Source organism: Heterocephalus glaber, unplaced genomic scaffold (assembly GCF_053883595.1).
Source record: "Heterocephalus glaber isolate CG9 unplaced genomic scaffold, H.glaber_assembly_v1.0 deba00000613, whole genome shotgun sequence".
Taxonomy (NCBI): Eukaryota; Metazoa; Chordata; class Mammalia; order Rodentia; family Bathyergidae; genus Heterocephalus; species Heterocephalus glaber.
Window position 1 is genome coordinate 3,147,109 of NW_028258152.1, and position 16,095 is coordinate 3,163,203.

The 16,095-nt window shown below is 41.5% G+C and overlaps 1 protein-coding gene and 1 pseudogene across 2 annotated transcripts in view; both read left to right on the forward strand.

Moving 5' to 3' along the window:
* The window catches only part of Sh3d19 (SH3 domain containing 19), a 183,456-nt gene that overhangs the window by 4,282 nt on the left and 163,079 nt on the right, over positions 1 to 16,095 (forward strand). The window lies entirely within an intron of this gene.
* The window catches only part of LOC101713694 (coiled-coil domain-containing protein 181-like), a 101,363-nt pseudogene continuing 86,242 nt past the window's right edge, over positions 975 to 16,095 (forward strand). Inside the window, exons 1-2 of the transcript XR_015449056.1 lie at positions 975 to 11,341; positions 11,440 to 14,399. The product of XR_015449056.1 is annotated as a coiled-coil domain-containing protein 181-like (transcript). The remainder of the gene's footprint in view (positions 11,342 to 11,439; positions 14,400 to 16,095) is intronic.

Here is a 16,095-nt window from a genome sequence, read left to right on the forward strand (position 1 = left end):
CTCCCTTTCTTTTTTTTAGGGGGAAAGCACTGCATGTGTTAATTTCTGTCAGTGTGTATAAGAAGTGCAGTAGAGGCCTGCTCCCATAACCTTAACTGGAAAAGGCTTATTGTAAGGGTATACAGGTCATTGGAGTGACACCAGAAGTAGATTTCGAAGTAAGAGTAACTCGAGGAAATGGACAGCAAATAGCTACAGCAAAGAAACACCCTTTGTAAGTTAGAATACTCTACTGCTCCTCCTGTTAGCGGCAGCATCATTTGTGATTCGGTTTATCTGCATCTGCTTCCATGGCTTATGAGGGTACTGAATAATTGGCTCTCTTATTTTTCTCACAGGACTCCCTTTTCAAGCAGGGTCCCCATGCCCATTTACCTCAGAGGCCAATGACAGACTTAAAGACAGGCTTTTTCTGATCACCCCAGGTCCCTCTGCAGGGAAGGGCGCGAGTCTTGTACCCGCATGGCCACCAGTAGGAGAGAGGTGTCTGCAGTGGCCTCAAGCAGATGGGACCTAGGGCCTGGGGTACTCAGGTTTCTCAGCATGGAGACCAGCTGGCAGGCTCCTCTATTATCAGAAGCCTGGGTTTGTGTCCGGCTGGATTTGGGTGTATAAAGGTATCAAGTCCAGCGCCGGGAGCCTTCCCGAGTGTCCACTGCAAAGAGCCGAGAGGGCGGGGCCTAGGGGGAGGCGGAACTGCGCAGGTGCACCGGTCCCAACGCCCTGCCTATGGGAGCGCAGGCTCCACCGGCTTGAGTGGCCACTGAACTGGACCAATGTTCAAGTGGGCGTTTGGCTGCCTATAGGAGGAAAGGCTGTTTCCAGGTAACGGGGAAGATAGTAGGAGTGATTGCAGCAGCAACTGCATTTTAAAAGCCCTAGATCCTCCGCGGCGTACCCGTAGGAGAGGGGATGCTAAAGATATTTTTGAGGAGTTTGGGCGCAGTGGTGCGCACCTGCAGCCTCAGGTACGTACTTGGGAGGCTGAGGAAGGAGAATCACAAGTTGGAGCCCAGCCTGGACAACTGAAAAAAAAATTCTGAGGAAGAATCCACCCTGGGTTGGCTCGTTGGGCATCTTCATGAAGGACAGGTCAAACGTTCCATGACTTGAAAAAAGGCAGTTGCCATTTGGCAGGCTCTCCAGGAGAGGGACAGTGACACTGGGCATTTAGAGTTAAACTTGAGTTAGAGTGAGTGAGTACTTAATGAGCACGGGGGTTTTATAAACCTTAGAGAATATAATGTACTGATCACCTCAGAACTTCCAATTTTAGTGAAGAACAGGGATTTTAATTCTAATGGTCTTTTCTCTTTTAATTGAGTCCCCGGCGTTTTCAATTTCTATAGTAGGCAAGGCGAACCTGAACAAAATTTATTTACCAGTCACTTATTTAGCACGTATAATGTCAGGAATTCATGCAATCCTCCTGACAAGTTCTTTTTATTAGTAGTTTTAAATGTTTTATTATTTACTTTTTGAGGTACTGGAGATTGGGGCTTTGCACTGAGCTTTACATCTTCAGCCTTTTTTTTTTTTTCAATTTTCATCAGGATCTTGCTAAGTGGCCTAGTTGCCCAGAGAGGGCTTGAACTTGCAATCCTCCTGCCTCAGCTTCCCAAGTGCCAGGATTGCAGATGTGGACCACCACTCCGGTGTTATCTTGTGTTAAAGATGAGAAAATGGGATAAAGAGAAGTGGCACTGAGATTTAAAACCTCCCACTGCCGTTGAACCCAGGGCCTTGCACATACTAAGCATGCATTCTGTCACTGAACTACATCCCTAGCCCTCTCTTAGTTTTGAGAAAAAGAGTTATTGAGTTTCTGGGTTCAGACTTGTGAACCTCTTGCCTCAGTTTCTTAGTCAAAAGTAGCTGGGATGAAAAGCAAGCACCATCATGTCTAGCTTGGTCTTTTACATTATTTTTTATATTTTCATGCAGCAATATTGACTTCCTTTTGGTAACAGTTCCAGGAGTTTTAACATATGGAGAGATGCATGTGATCACTATCACGGTCAAGATACAGAACAGTTCCAGCACTTGCAAACTCCTGTTAATGCCCCTGTAGGCAGACCTTCCCCCCACCCTAACTGCTGGCAGCACTGTCTTTATTGCTGTCTGTCCTTACAGTTTTGCATTTCCCATAATATTATGTAAGTAGAACCGTAAAGTTTGTAGCTTTTTTTCCTTCAAATTATCAATTCATTTTTAATCTTTTTAATCCTTATTTACACGTGTAACTTTTTTTATTTAGATTTTGAGACTGGGTCTCACTATGTAGTTCAGCCTGGCCTTGAACTCACTGTGTAGCCCAGGCTGGCCTTGAACTCATGGAGTCCTCCTATCTCAGCCTCCTGAGGGGCTGGGATTATACTACACCTGACATAAAGTTTGTAACCTTTGAGACTGGCGTCCTTCACTCCAGCTCAATGCCTTGGAGATTCATTTTATTCTGTGTATTAGTAGTTTGATCCATTTTACTGCTGAGTAGCATTGTATGAATGTACCTGTGTATTTACCTGATAAGGGATATTAGATTGTTTTCAGTTTCTGATGGTTATGAATAAACCATTCTTAACATTCCTGTAGAAGTCTTTGTGTACACATACATTTTCATGCTCTAGTTTATACCTAGACTTCAGTTTCTAAGGTCATATGGTATATGTATATATGTTCACCTTTTTAAGAGACATCCACACTGTTTTGCATAGTGACTGTCCTGTTTTGCAGCATTTCCAGGAGTGTAGGAGAGTTCTGATTGCTCTGTAGTTTCACCAGGACTTGGTGTTAACAGATTTCTCTTGTTTATTTTTAGCCATTCTAATAGATGTGTGGTGGTATTTCATTGTGGTTTTACTTTGCATTTTCCTAGTGGCTAATGATATTGAGCATCTTTTCACATGATTAATTGCCATCCATATGTCATCTTTGGTGGAGAAGTTTCAAATCTTTGCAGTTTAAAACTGCATTGTCTTCATATTGTTGTTTTTGAGAGTTCTTTATTCTGCACTGAAGCTTTCTTGGATCAAAGTGAATTTCCCCATAAAAAATAATGGAAACTCAGATGATTCCTTCCACAACCCAAAAATATTGATATAAAATGATTACAACACTGTAATATGTTAAGATATAAAGAAAAATAAAGTAACCTGCACTTACCTTTGAAAACCTTCGTGGCTGGTGTGAGGAGAGGGTTATTGTGTTGGACAGTTTTCACTATCACTAACAGAATCACTGCTATCTATTGGCTCAATGGAATCTTCTTCCTTTTGTTCAGCTTTAACAAGGAACCTCTCCTGTGACGCTTGCTTTTGTCACCTTTTGAGGATTTCTTGGAAATGTGGCATTGCACTGTCATTAAACAGATTTATCGAACTGCTACAGCCTTATTTGGGTGGTCCTTTTCTACAAAATTTTGCACAGTTTGCCACATTTTACACATCTCCCTAATCTCATTTGAAGTGAAGGATTCCTCTGCCTTTTTCTCTTCAGATGAGATCTCCTCCATGACCTCCTGCTGTTGGGAGATGATCACCCATGGTTCCACAGCAAGGGGGAGAGGGGAGGAAGAAGAAGAGAACAATTGTGATCATATGACATTCAGTGTCACTACTCGTATTGCAAGACATCACACATTTATCAAGTTAAAATTTATTAGAAATGTTTGTTCAGCTTGCAGAACACTTGTGGAGCAAGTTTCTCGCAACCGAAGGTTTTACTGTACTGTATTTAAAATAGCTGATTTAAAGTATTTGTCTAGCAATTCCAATGTCTAGGTTTCCCAAGGAGTAATTTGTATTGATTACTTTTTGTCCCTGTGGGGACCATGCCTCTTGTTTTGTTGCGTACCTGATATATTTTTGTTGCAAAGTGAGTGTTTTGAGTAATGTAGCAGCTGTGGAAATCAGATTCTTCTCCCTCCCTGGAGTTTGTTATTGCTGCTTGTTATAGAGATGGCTGTTCAGTGAATTTTCTGAGCTCATTTTGTAAAGTCACTTTCTTTGTCATGCTTGACACTGAAGTTTCAATTTCATTAACATAGTGGCTGGCTAGTGATTGGACAGTTTTCTTTAAATGCCTACAACCAAAAAAAGCCCCGTCTTTGCAGATGAGCTTTGCTGTGTGGCGTTGTTACACACCTTCAATTCTCAGCTAGGCAGCTTCCAGCTCTGCTTAGCTATTACTTCCTGCTGTGCAGAGCCTGATTGTCAGCAAGAGGTGGGAGCTCTCAGCTTTCTTAGGTCCTTTCTGAGCCAGGGGCCACCCTAGCCTTCTAGAGTCCTAGAAATATGTGGGAACTTTTTTTTCTTTTGTGGGACTGGGGATTGAACCCAGGTACTCTTCATGGAGTTACATTTTCCAGCCTTTTTAACTTTTAAAAAATTTTTGATTTTTTTTTTTTACCAAATCACTAAGTTGCCCAGGGTGGTCTTAAACTTGAGACCTTCCTGCCTCAGCCTCCCTCAGTATAGGGATTTACAGTTGTGTGCCCCCACACCCAGCTAATATAGAAGCTTTTCAAAGCCCTTATTCCCCAAAGCTTTTTGTTCTCTAACTTTCCTTCCATCCTCTTTACCTTTTTGATCAGTCTGTTGTTTGCCCTATTTCTTATCTTCATGTAGCAGCAAATAATATATTTATTTGCCTATAAATATTTGTAGCAAATGCCTCCACTAGCCACTTTTGCACTGAGAGTTCCAAGTTGGGTGGGATAAAAGCAAGTCTTTTGTGGTGAACTTCTGGGGAGCCTCCAGACAAGTCAGCCCAAGTCCCATGCCAATACAGAAGATGTGGGTAGTCTTACTCATTTTTGAAGTTTTGGTGCTTCCTGTAGTAGCATTGAGGTTTTTCTATGAGAGGAGCCTTTTTCAGCTGTTGGTAGCGCTGGGCTCAAGACCCCTCATTCAGGTCCTGCAATGGGCAGCTTGCTTTTCTCAGACTACAGATAACCCCCTACCCCCTTGTTGCATTCTAGAACAAGATTTCCAAGGAATATCTGGTCAAGGGAACACCATGTCCCTCTTTGCTGTTAAGAGCGGCTCGGAGAATGTAGCCTTGCTGCGCTGTTCTGGTACAAACCAGTCATGTCCAAAAATAATACAGGCTTAACACTGTGGAGAGGAATTGGGGAGCGCTTGGAGTATGTCACTTACACTTCTGCAGTGTTTGTGTTTCTTCTAAGGAGTACTTGATACTTTTGAAATTAAAGAAAAGTAAATTTAAAATACCTAGGCTGGAGAGATATATATAGCTCTGTGATAGAGCTTGTGCCTAGCATGCATGAGGCACTGGGTTTAATCCTTGACACCAAAAACCAAACAAAAACTTTGAAGAGTAGCTGTCTACTGGACTAGTGCATTTGTTGCTCATATTATGGTATTTTAAAATGGTATTCTTTTCCCTAAGTTCATAACAAATGTTATACTGTTGATATAAGAAATGATTGATAAACTCTTTGAGCATATGATAGTCAGAAGGGAGTGTATAATTGTGTTTGCTCTGAAGATCATTTTTCAAAATGCTGGCCAATTTATCATTTGTTCACATTTAGTCTTACGATAGTCACTTGTTTTCATGAAAGCTATAATCCCTTGAGAAGCAAATCCTCATTTATAACCAAACTGTTGAATACTATTTAACATAATCAAAACCTACCCTTAGCATTCTCTGCTTTATTTTTCCTGTGCATTTCATCTTTATTTTGTAACCCAACAGATCCAGTCATAGGAGACTGAATTCAGGAGACATGTTTTAAATGCTCACTCACCTTCCCATCAGCCAGCTCTATGACCTTGATTTAATCTCAGATTCTTCATGGGCAATATGAACAATTTAGACCCAGGTCAGAGGCTCATGTCTATTTTTGTTTTTGTTGAGACAGGGTCTTGATAGATAGTCTAGCCTTGAACTTGAAGTCTTCCTGCCTCAGCCTTCTGAGTGCTGGGATTTCGGACATATGGCCCTATGCCCAGTTTCATACCTGCTTTATAAGTACAGTTTTACGGGAACATAGCCATGCTCATTTGTATTCACATATTGTCTGTGGCTGCTTTTAACCTGCACAGTTGAGTAGTTGGTACGAAGTCCATGTAGCCACAAACCTATCCAGTCTAGCCCTTTGTAGAAAGTTTGCTAACTCCTGACTATCAAGTCTGTTTTCAGGCTCATAAGTCTTTGATTTAGCTTTGGGACATGTGCTCCCATCTCCAGTCAGGAGGCTTCTTAGTAAATTATCAGAAAAGCTCAACTTGAAGAGGGGAAACACTTAAAATTATATATTATTATTTGCTAGATACTTGCACCAGTTGTATTTTGTTGTTAATAGTGAGGTTACAAACAAGCTCTAGAGCTCAGTTCTCACCCAACTGGTGACCTTATAACCTATGGAGTTCATTTGGGATCCTTGCCAAAGGAACAGTCAGTTTCTAGCTAGGAAAAGGAGTAATGGACAAGAAACCACGTGCCAGCATTTAAACTTCTGCTCAGAGGTTGCATATACCATTTCTGTACACATTTCTTTGGCTAACCTGATGTTAATAGTTCAGGGACGAGTCATTTTTATACAAGAGATCCGGTATTTTACCCAGTACCCTGAGGGGATTGGATAATCCTTTTAAGTAGAGAACAGTGAATCATTAGAAACTGTCATTTCCTATAGCCTCCTTACAAGTTTGCCAGTTTGAGGGGATTGAAACTCTTGGCAGAAACTTGATTTTGGACTTCTTTGTATGTTATTTTTCAGGAACTCTCTGCAACTAATAAGTAACTAGAAAATGGCCTAGTGAGCTTTTGGAGTATATTCTAGTTTTCTCAACTTGTTAATTTAATGTTCAATGTAAGAATATAATGTGTTTTGGGCTTTTGTTTGTGTTGTTTTTGAGACAGGGTCTTACTCTGTAGCTGCCCAGAAAGGAACGATATAGTGTGAATGTTACTGAATGTTTTAATGCAGGGAATGACATGACCACAGTTCACATTTCAGAAAAATCTCTTCTATGGTTACATAGGCAATGAATTAGAGAAATAAAAGACAGGGCCGGGGATTTAGCTCAGTGGTTTCGCCGCCTGCTGCGCAAGCACAAGGACCTGAGTTCAATCCCTGCTACCAAAAGAAAAAAGAAAAAAAAAGACAGAATTGACCAGTTACAAGAGAGTTGCAAACAGCAAGAAATCGCTAGACCAAGATGGTGTCGACGAAAATGGAGAGAGGAGGACAGTCATGAGCTACATAAGAGAGGACCAACGTAATCTGGTACTTGATTATATACAGTTAATCCTGGGGGAAGAAGTTAAGTACTTCACTCAGGTTTCTACCTTGGGCAATTTAGTGTCATTCAGGGAGACACAGAAGCTTGAAGAAGAAATAGTTTGAAGATGAGAAATATAAGCTAAAGACACCAGACTCCATAAAAAAGTAATTCCAAAGCACATTATATAGGCTGAGCATGTGGCACATGCCTGGAATGCAACACTTGGGAGACCAAAGCAGGAGGATCTCAAGTACCAAATTATGTTGGTCCTCTTTCTTATGTAGCTCATGACTGTCCTCTCTCCATTTTCGTTGACACCGTCTTGATCTAGTGATTTCTTGCTGTTTGCAATTGCTTTGTAACTGGTCAATTCTGTCTTTTGACTTATTTCTCTAATTCATTCCCTATGTAACCATAGAAGAGATTTTTCTGAAATGTGAACTGTGGTCATGTCATTCCCTGCATTAAAACATTCAGTAACATTCACACCATATCTTTCCTTTACAGTTCACAGTTCTTAAGGCTGTGTACCTTTTATTCCCTTTATTTTTTTCTGGGTATTTCTAGTTCATTTTTGTTTGTTTGTTTGCTTGCTTGCTTGTTTTTGGTTTTATGAGTCAGGGCCTCTCTGTGCAGTTCAGGCTGACCTTGAACTCACTATGTAGCTGAGGCCGGCCTCAGCCTTCTGAGTGCTGGGATTACAGGCCTGTGCCACCACGCCCAGCTTGGGTCCTGTTATGCTCAGGTTACTTTCATGACTAAAAGTATACTTTCCAGGGAATTATTTTTCTGGAGCATACGGTATTTTATGATTCAGTATTTAGTAGCTATTTCTTGCTTGTAGAAACTCACATACTTGATAATCAAATATTTAATTGAACCAAGCTGATTGCGTATAGTATAAAGTGTGGTCCAAGGCAGGACACTTCCATCCTGCTGCTCGATAGATTAGTGCTGCTTTGAAGGGCTTCACGCAGACAGATGGTAGCCACTGGGCTCTAAAGAAAGCTAGGTTGGCATTGGTTTAATTTTACTTTCTCTGAGCCTGTTTTTACAAGTTTAAAATGTGCCCATTTCAGAACTAGTTGTTTATTGGGCAGGGCCTCTTTAAATGGTCTAACACCTTCTTCCATGTATGACACTAAAGAAACAGTCTCTGGACAAAAAAATGTGAAACACAGTGCATCTGCCCTTTGGAATACTGTCTCCTAGTGTCTTTCATGTTAGCCCTCTGCTTCTGAATTAAAGATAGTAGCTTCATTGAAGTCCTAAGGGGATAGATTTCTCCTAAAACCCAAATACTTGTCTTTGAAGATGCTCCAGTGATTTAAAATTTAAGCCCAAAATGTTTTCATTATTTAAAATTCATTGACACAAAACTTCTTTGATCAACCAACTGCTTTCTTTTCTTTTTATCTAGCCTGGTAATACAGTATAGAATTTTTAGTGAAATTAATTAACTCTGAAGCTTTGTGGTTGTTATAGTCACAGCTTTCTATTATCATAAACCAGTTTTAAAATTAGAGCTTACTTTAAAAAATAATAAGCAGTGTTTAAATTCCAGACATTCGTGGTGGACTGACCAAGTCCTTAAGCATGAGGAGTAAATGTTGAGGTGACAGTGAGGGAACACTACAAATACATGGGAGATTTTTGAATTTTCTACATGGGGTATTTCTGCGATGCTTTAATTTGCTTTTAATAAGCAGAATTCAGGAAGAAGATTGTTTTCCCTCTGCACTGGAAATTGAACGTAGGGTTGCTTTACTACAGAGCTACATCCCCAGCCCTTTTTATTTTTATTTCGAGACAGGGTTTCAGTATGTTGCCCAGGTAGGACTCAAACTTGAGATCTTCCTGCTTCAGCCTTTCTCAGTGCTGGGACCACAGCACCTGGTAAAAATTTTTAAAGTGAAAAATTAGTTGATTTTCTCCTCCTTTAAGGAGGAATCAGCAATCTTATCAGCATAAAACAGGCTGAGTTGTGATTACTAAAATATTCTGGGGTGCTGTGAATATAGGTCCTCTTAAGTCTCTTGGAAATTTCAAGAAAAAATGTTGTGAATGTGCATGAGTGGATTTTTGGAGTGTGGTGTTAAGGGTGGTGTGGAGAAGAAGGGCCTTAATTCACAAATTCTTACCCTGCACTCCTGCTCGCCCTTCTGAGCTCCACACTCCCCACCCAGCATCTCTACTTGGGTAACTATTAGATCTCTGAAATCTAACATGTCTGTATCAGTTTCCTATTGCTGTGGCAACAAATTAACTACAAATTTAGTGTCTTAAACAGCCCAAGTTTATTCTTAGAGTTCTGGAGGTCAGAAATGTGCAGTCAGTTTCACCAGGCTAAATGAACATTGGCAGGGGTACAGTCCATTTGTAGGCCCCTCGGGGAGAATCTGTGTATTTGCCCTTTTATCTTCAGAATCCATCTATATTCCTTGCCTCTTGATCCTGCTTCATCTTCAAAGCCAGCATCTTCACTTCTCTTTTTTCTCCATCCGTCTGTCTGCTGCCTTGTCTCTTGAGCATCTGTTATGTGAGCCCTTGTTATTACTTTGGACCTACCCAGATAACTCAGGAAAATTTTCCCAACTCAGGATACCTAATCATCTATGCAAAATCCCTATTCCTATGTACAGCAGCTTGGTCACAAGCTCTGGGGATTAGGAATGGACATCCCCAGGGGTCCATTCAGCCTGCCATTTGATTTGATAGCCTGTTCCTCTATCTTTCATTTCATTTATTGGTACAGTCAGTATCAGGCCAGTAACCTAGGAGTCATTCTTGATTTCACTTTCTTCTTATATCTCAGTCATCCCACCCACTCCTACCACCTGAATCAATCTATCAAATCATATCCAAGTCTGATCAAAACGTTACCTTGCTGCTACTGCCCAGCCATATGGTATTTAGGATTTTCCCCTTCTCTAATTTCCACTGTAAGCACAGCATCATTAGCATTCTGGAGCCTTAGACTCTCCCTGCCCTATTCCTTTCAGTCTTGGAGTGTTCAGAGTTAATTATAGTATGTGCCTTGTGGGCTAAGTGTCACCAGAGGGGAGACAAAGTGCCACAGCACTAGATCCCAAGCACAGGGAGATGGGGTCTGAAGGCTTCCGTGGTGGTGGTAGGTACTGTGGAGAGGATTCGCCTTGGTGGAGGGTAATTATTCTGAAAGTCAATTAGAATTTCCATTAAAGATTTCAATCTCTTTTGTTCTTCTGACAGTGGACATTTCCCCTCAGTTATTGATAACAGAGGATAAAAGTAATCTAATCTCTGATTTGGAATGACTCCTTCCTCTCCCCCTCCTCTTGAAGAAGGAAGACTTAAAAAAATTCTCAGGCAGCTGATTTTTAGTGTGTAAATAAACTATACTTGGTCAGATTTGGTGGGGTGAATGGGATAGCTTCAGAATGAAATGAAGGATCTGAAAAGATGAAATACGGGCCAGGGATTTAGCTCAGTGGTTTTGCCGCCTGCTGTGCAAGCGCAAGGGCCCAAGTTTGATCCCCAGTACCAAAAAAAGATGAAATACCCACTGTTGAAATGATATAAAAATACAACTTCCACAGTTTATTATTCTGAATCCTTTTTCTGAATCTATCCTCACATTTTTAGATGACTTTCAGTTTAGTGAAGTAAAGAAGAAAAAATAGGTCATTACTTGAAATAGTCTCTTTGTTATAAAGAGATCTGGAAATTGAAATAACGAAATACACAACTTTTTTCCCACTTTTAGGAAAAAGGAGTTGTTGGATTTGTAGCAGCTTTTGATTGTTAAAATTCCACCTTAATTAAAAATTTCTCAAGATGTTTGAAAATGGATGGTAGCTCCGGGGTTTCCTTTGCCTCCGGGTCAGAGCTTAGAAAGACAAGGGGAGACCCCAGCCATCACATCTCACACAGGCAGGAGGGGGCCTAGAGGGAGAGAAGGAATTATTCTCTAACAAACTGAAAATGAATGAAAATAAAGGTACTGATTGAAAAGAAAGTGGAGAATACGAAGATGACTTTGAAAAGGACCTCGAGTGGTTAATTAATGAAAAAAAATTGATCCCAGCATAATAGAGATGGCTTACGAGAAGGAAGAGAATTTTTTTTTTTTTTGGTACCGGGGATTGAACTCGGGTCCTTGCACTTTCGAGGCAGGCAGCAGAACTAAATGCTAAATCCCCGGCCCAAGGAAGAGAATATTAATCAGGAATTAAAAGAAAATGAAACAGAAATAGAACACATGAAACAGCTTGCTGATCTTGATAAATCTTTGAAGGATGAGGTTTCACCAAGAAAAAATGACTTTATTTCTGTCCCAAGTATTCAGTCTTTGGATTGCATGTCAGATTCAGATAGTGAAAAAACTCTTTTCAGGCATCCACACTAGAAAGTCAGAAAGACCTGGAGGAGGATGAGGATGAGGAAGTAAGCAGTTATATTAAGGAGAAAATTATACAAGCTAACAAACTTCTACAGACCCAAGAACCCATGGATGATAAAAGGGAACGAAAACTTAAGTTCAAGGACAAATTAGTTGATCTGGAAGTTCCTCCACTAGAAGACAGTGATATTTACAAAACTTATTTTGAAAATGAAAATAATGTGTCCTGAAAACTATCACAGTTAGGTATTTCCAATGAGTTAGGGCAAGAAAATGTACTCCTGTCACTCACTGAAGGAAGCTTTGAAGAAAACGAGGATATGAAGATACTGGTAGAGAAAGATGGAAAGTTTGAACTTCTGAATTTACAAGATATTGAGAGCCAGGGGGTTTTGCCCCCCCTTATTAATGCTAATAGTACCGAAAATGAACCCCAACAATTGTTACTCAGATCTCCCAACTCATCTATCAATGGTGTCAAGAAAGAAGAGCCCACGGCAAAGATTCAGATTACTCAGTCATCACCAGGAGAGCCCCTGGCTTCTGTCCCTCAGCCACCACCCAACCCCAAGACTCATCCTCTCTCTGCTGCCACCTCAGATCGAAATAAAGGAAATGGGAAATCTGATCATCGGACACAGTCTGCCAATATATCTCCAGTGACCTCAACATACTCTTTCCCTTCCACAGAAGGAACTCCGGAAACAGCTAGAAAAGAAGAGAGAAAAGCTTAAGAGAGACGAAGAACAATGGAAAATAGAAGAGAAACAAAAGAAAAAAGAGAACGACATGGTCTTCAAAGCATGGTTGCAAAAAGAGAGAGAGAAGTTTCTAGAAATGTGGAGAATCCAGCTTGCTAAGCAAATTGAGGACGTGAACAGCAGACAAGAAGACAGAGATCCACAAGAAGCTTTCCGATTATGGCTTAAGAAAAAGCATGAGGCGCAGATGAAAGAAAGAAAGTCAGAAGAACTAAGAAAGCAAGAGGAATGCTTATTCTTCTTCAAGGGAACAGAAGGCCGGGAAAAGGCTTTTAAACAATGGCTAAGAAGGAAATGAATAGAGAAAATAGCAGAGCAGCAGGGTGTTGGAGAGAGAGCTAGACAGCTACAACTAGAAGCAAGGCACTCGAAACACTTACAGAGCTACCTGTATAGTATGTCAGAAGCCAAATCTTTTCCTTTACTGATCATTATAACTGAAGGAATCTATTAAACATCTGGTAGCTCCTATTATCTAAAAAAAAAAGATGTTTGAAAATGAAATATTCCAAGAAATAAATTATTCCACAAATTAAAATTGATTTTAAGGGACAAATTTATGTTGAGTAGAGTGTAAAGATTTGCTTCCTCTTCATGCCATCAGTTACAGTTCATTGACTTAAATTCGTTACCAGTGTGTGCTTGACATTTTAGTTTTTTGAATGTAAATGTTTATTGATTTTTTTTTTGTCTAGTAAGGTGTGAACAGGTGCCGTATCTCATATTTTGGATTAAGCTTTCATTTTGTGTTTTAGCAATTGAAGCAAAATGTAGATAGCTAGTTTGAGCCTTTTTGTGGAAAAGTCACCCATACTGTTGAGATCTTTACCGAGCCCTCATCACAGACCAGTCATAGTTATTGAAGCAGAAGGTAAACTTCCTTGGTCATTTTGTAGGGAGAAGGGGTCTGTAAATAGGGCTACTCCTGACCAGAAAGAGTTAAAGCTTCACTGGAGAAAGCAACTAACAACACAAGAGGGCAGGCAGACAGGCAGAGCACAGGGGGAGCCAGGTAGCCACCCCGCACCCACCTCCAATAAAATGCAAAGGAGACAAGGCAGCCACTTAAAAGACAGTTCTTACTCAATATATAAAAGTACACTTATCCATCTGTGTACATATAGAGTACATACAGATACACACATATATAGACGCACGCGTGTGTGTATGTGTTCCTGCTCTAGGGCCACTATCACCTTAATTGCTCACTTGGCCTGGTATGTAAGGCCTCCATACATTTTGGACATAAGACCTTGACAGGACAAAGGAAAGCCAGATGAGGCTCACGTAGGAGTTTGCATGTAGATGGTGATACCCCGATTAAGGGTTTTAGGGGCTGAAATAGCCAATTAGGTTGTAACAAACTGTGTGGGGGGAGGTCTCTTTCTGCCATGCTCATAAAAAGGGCCAGGTGCAAAAGGCCCTTGGGTCCTCCATCTTTCTGGAGCCCCTGTTCTTCATTCGGGTAGCTAGCTACTCCTTTTCCCCCCTTTCCAGTAAAGTGTCTAATAAAATGTCTTCCTTTCCTTAAACTATATTTCTAATTTTTTATTGATATGGAGGTTACGAATCCCGGAGCTGCCTGCCTGCAGCAGACATGGGGAGCAGTGCTTGTCCCCTGGATGCAACAATTTTTTAAAAATAGCTTTACTGAGATATAGTTCCCTTGGCCATTTTCCCATTCCCCGTTTTTTGGTTTGTTTGTTTGCTGTTGTTTTTTTCTTTTTCAGTTCTGGGAATGGAACTCAAGGCCTTAGGCATGCCACGGAGATGTCCTACCACTGAGTTACATCCCTGGCCCTACTTTTAAAACCATTTTCTGTGGTGCTTTTAATGTGTTTTTCAGATATCCATTGCTTCCTTTTCCAAGTGGTGGACAGAAATAAGTGGGTTGAGGTGTCCAAAAGGCCATTCCAAATGTAGTGGACAGGCAAAAGGCCTTGAGGTGAAAGTGGGATGAAGCCTTGAGAACATTGCTGTGGATAAAGGGAAGAAACAAACAAGGTCGGTGCCAGAATGATGAACTATAAAGTAGGTGGTAAGAAAGATAAACTTGTGCCTTTCTCAGATTTCTTTGGAAAATGAGGTCTTTTTGTGTGTGTGAACACAGATAAAGAATAGAGGAGACCGCACCCAGCCTGGGGGAAATATCTGTGATGTCCAGACTAGAGCAGCCTCCTGTGCTTTGCTCAGCTCTGCCTCAGTGCCTTGGCATCGAAATCTCTTTCTCTCTGCCTCTTATTTGAACTCTGCTGCTCTCTGACTGCCCTCTGTGGCATCCTAACCCCCTCCTGGCCACTTCGTACCCTCATCCGCAGCACTGTGGGGTTCTCTGCCCTTCTGCTCTTTCATTCTTACCTTGCTCCGGGCCCCTCCAGCGGTTTCTTATCTCACAGAGAATAGAATTCAGAGGCCCGAAGAGGCTTCCCAGGTTCTGCAGAACCTGGCCCCTGCTCCCTGTGGTCTCAGTTCTCACCCCTCTCCATCTGTGCTCCTTGTGTCCGGCCACACAGAGCTCCGGTTCTGCCACACCCCTAGGGTGCTCCCATTCCAGAACCTTTGGACTTGCTCTTCGCTCAACCTGGAATGCACTTCCCCAGGTCTTGTTTTGTTTCCCTTCTTCATTAAAAGCTCAGTCAAATGTCCCCTCCTCAGAGAAGCTTCCCTGACCATGCGGCAGTGGAATCGGCCAGCCTGTTACTCTTTCCCGCCTCTCTTGCTCTTCTGTGTTACAGGGGATTATAGTTTGCATTCCTTTTGCATTTGGTGTTATGTCGCTCTCTCACTGGAGTGTAGTCTTTGAAGTCAGACTTAGTGTGTTATGTGGACTGCAGTATCCTTGGTGCCCGGAATGTTACCTTTACATGGTGGACACTTAATACTGTTGAGTGCACATTGACATACCGTAGGACTCAGACCCAGTCTGTCTTCCCCAGAAGAGGGCTCTGTCATGTTGTCCAGTATGGACCCCATTCTTGGGTGAGACACCAGGTTAACTGCCCTACCACTTCTGGGCAGCTTGTTAAATCAGGTGCCCATCCTTGCTCCACCCAACCAGTTGTAGCCAGAACAGTAAGATCATGTGGCCTTTTTTTCTTGATATCCCTTTCTTTCCATTTGGAGGCTGGTCCTGCTACAGTGTTTAAGCTTTGATTCCTAGTTCATTATATAGTTTTTTGTCAGATCCTGAGGTGTGGAACACTTGCTTCCCATTTTGAGCAAAGCATCTAGAGGAGTGATAATTTGGGAAAAATACAGAGCTGTTTGTTCCTCTCTGGTTCTTGACTGTTTTGTCTTTCCACCACCGCCTTCTTCTTTTTCTCTCTCTCTCCTCTGTCTCTCCTCTGTCTCTCCTCTGTCTCTCCTCTGTCTCTCCCTCCTCTCCCTCCTCTCCCTCCTCTTCCTCCTCTGTCTCCTGCCATTTTGCATGGGCCTCTGTCTCATTCAAGAGCCTGCTTAGCTTCAGTTCTTCTTCTTTTTTTTTTTTGGTGCTGGGGATTGAACTCAGGTCCTTGCGCTTGCGCAACAGGTGGGAAAACCACTGAGAGCTTCAGCTCTTCTTGCCTCTGAGAAACCTTTCCATTCACCCACTTTGTGTAATATTTTCTCTCCTTTGTTCCTTACAGAAGAAAACTGCACTGAAACATTCATTCCTTTCTTCATCCTTTCATTTTTTTGGCTTTTTTTTAAAAGTTTGATA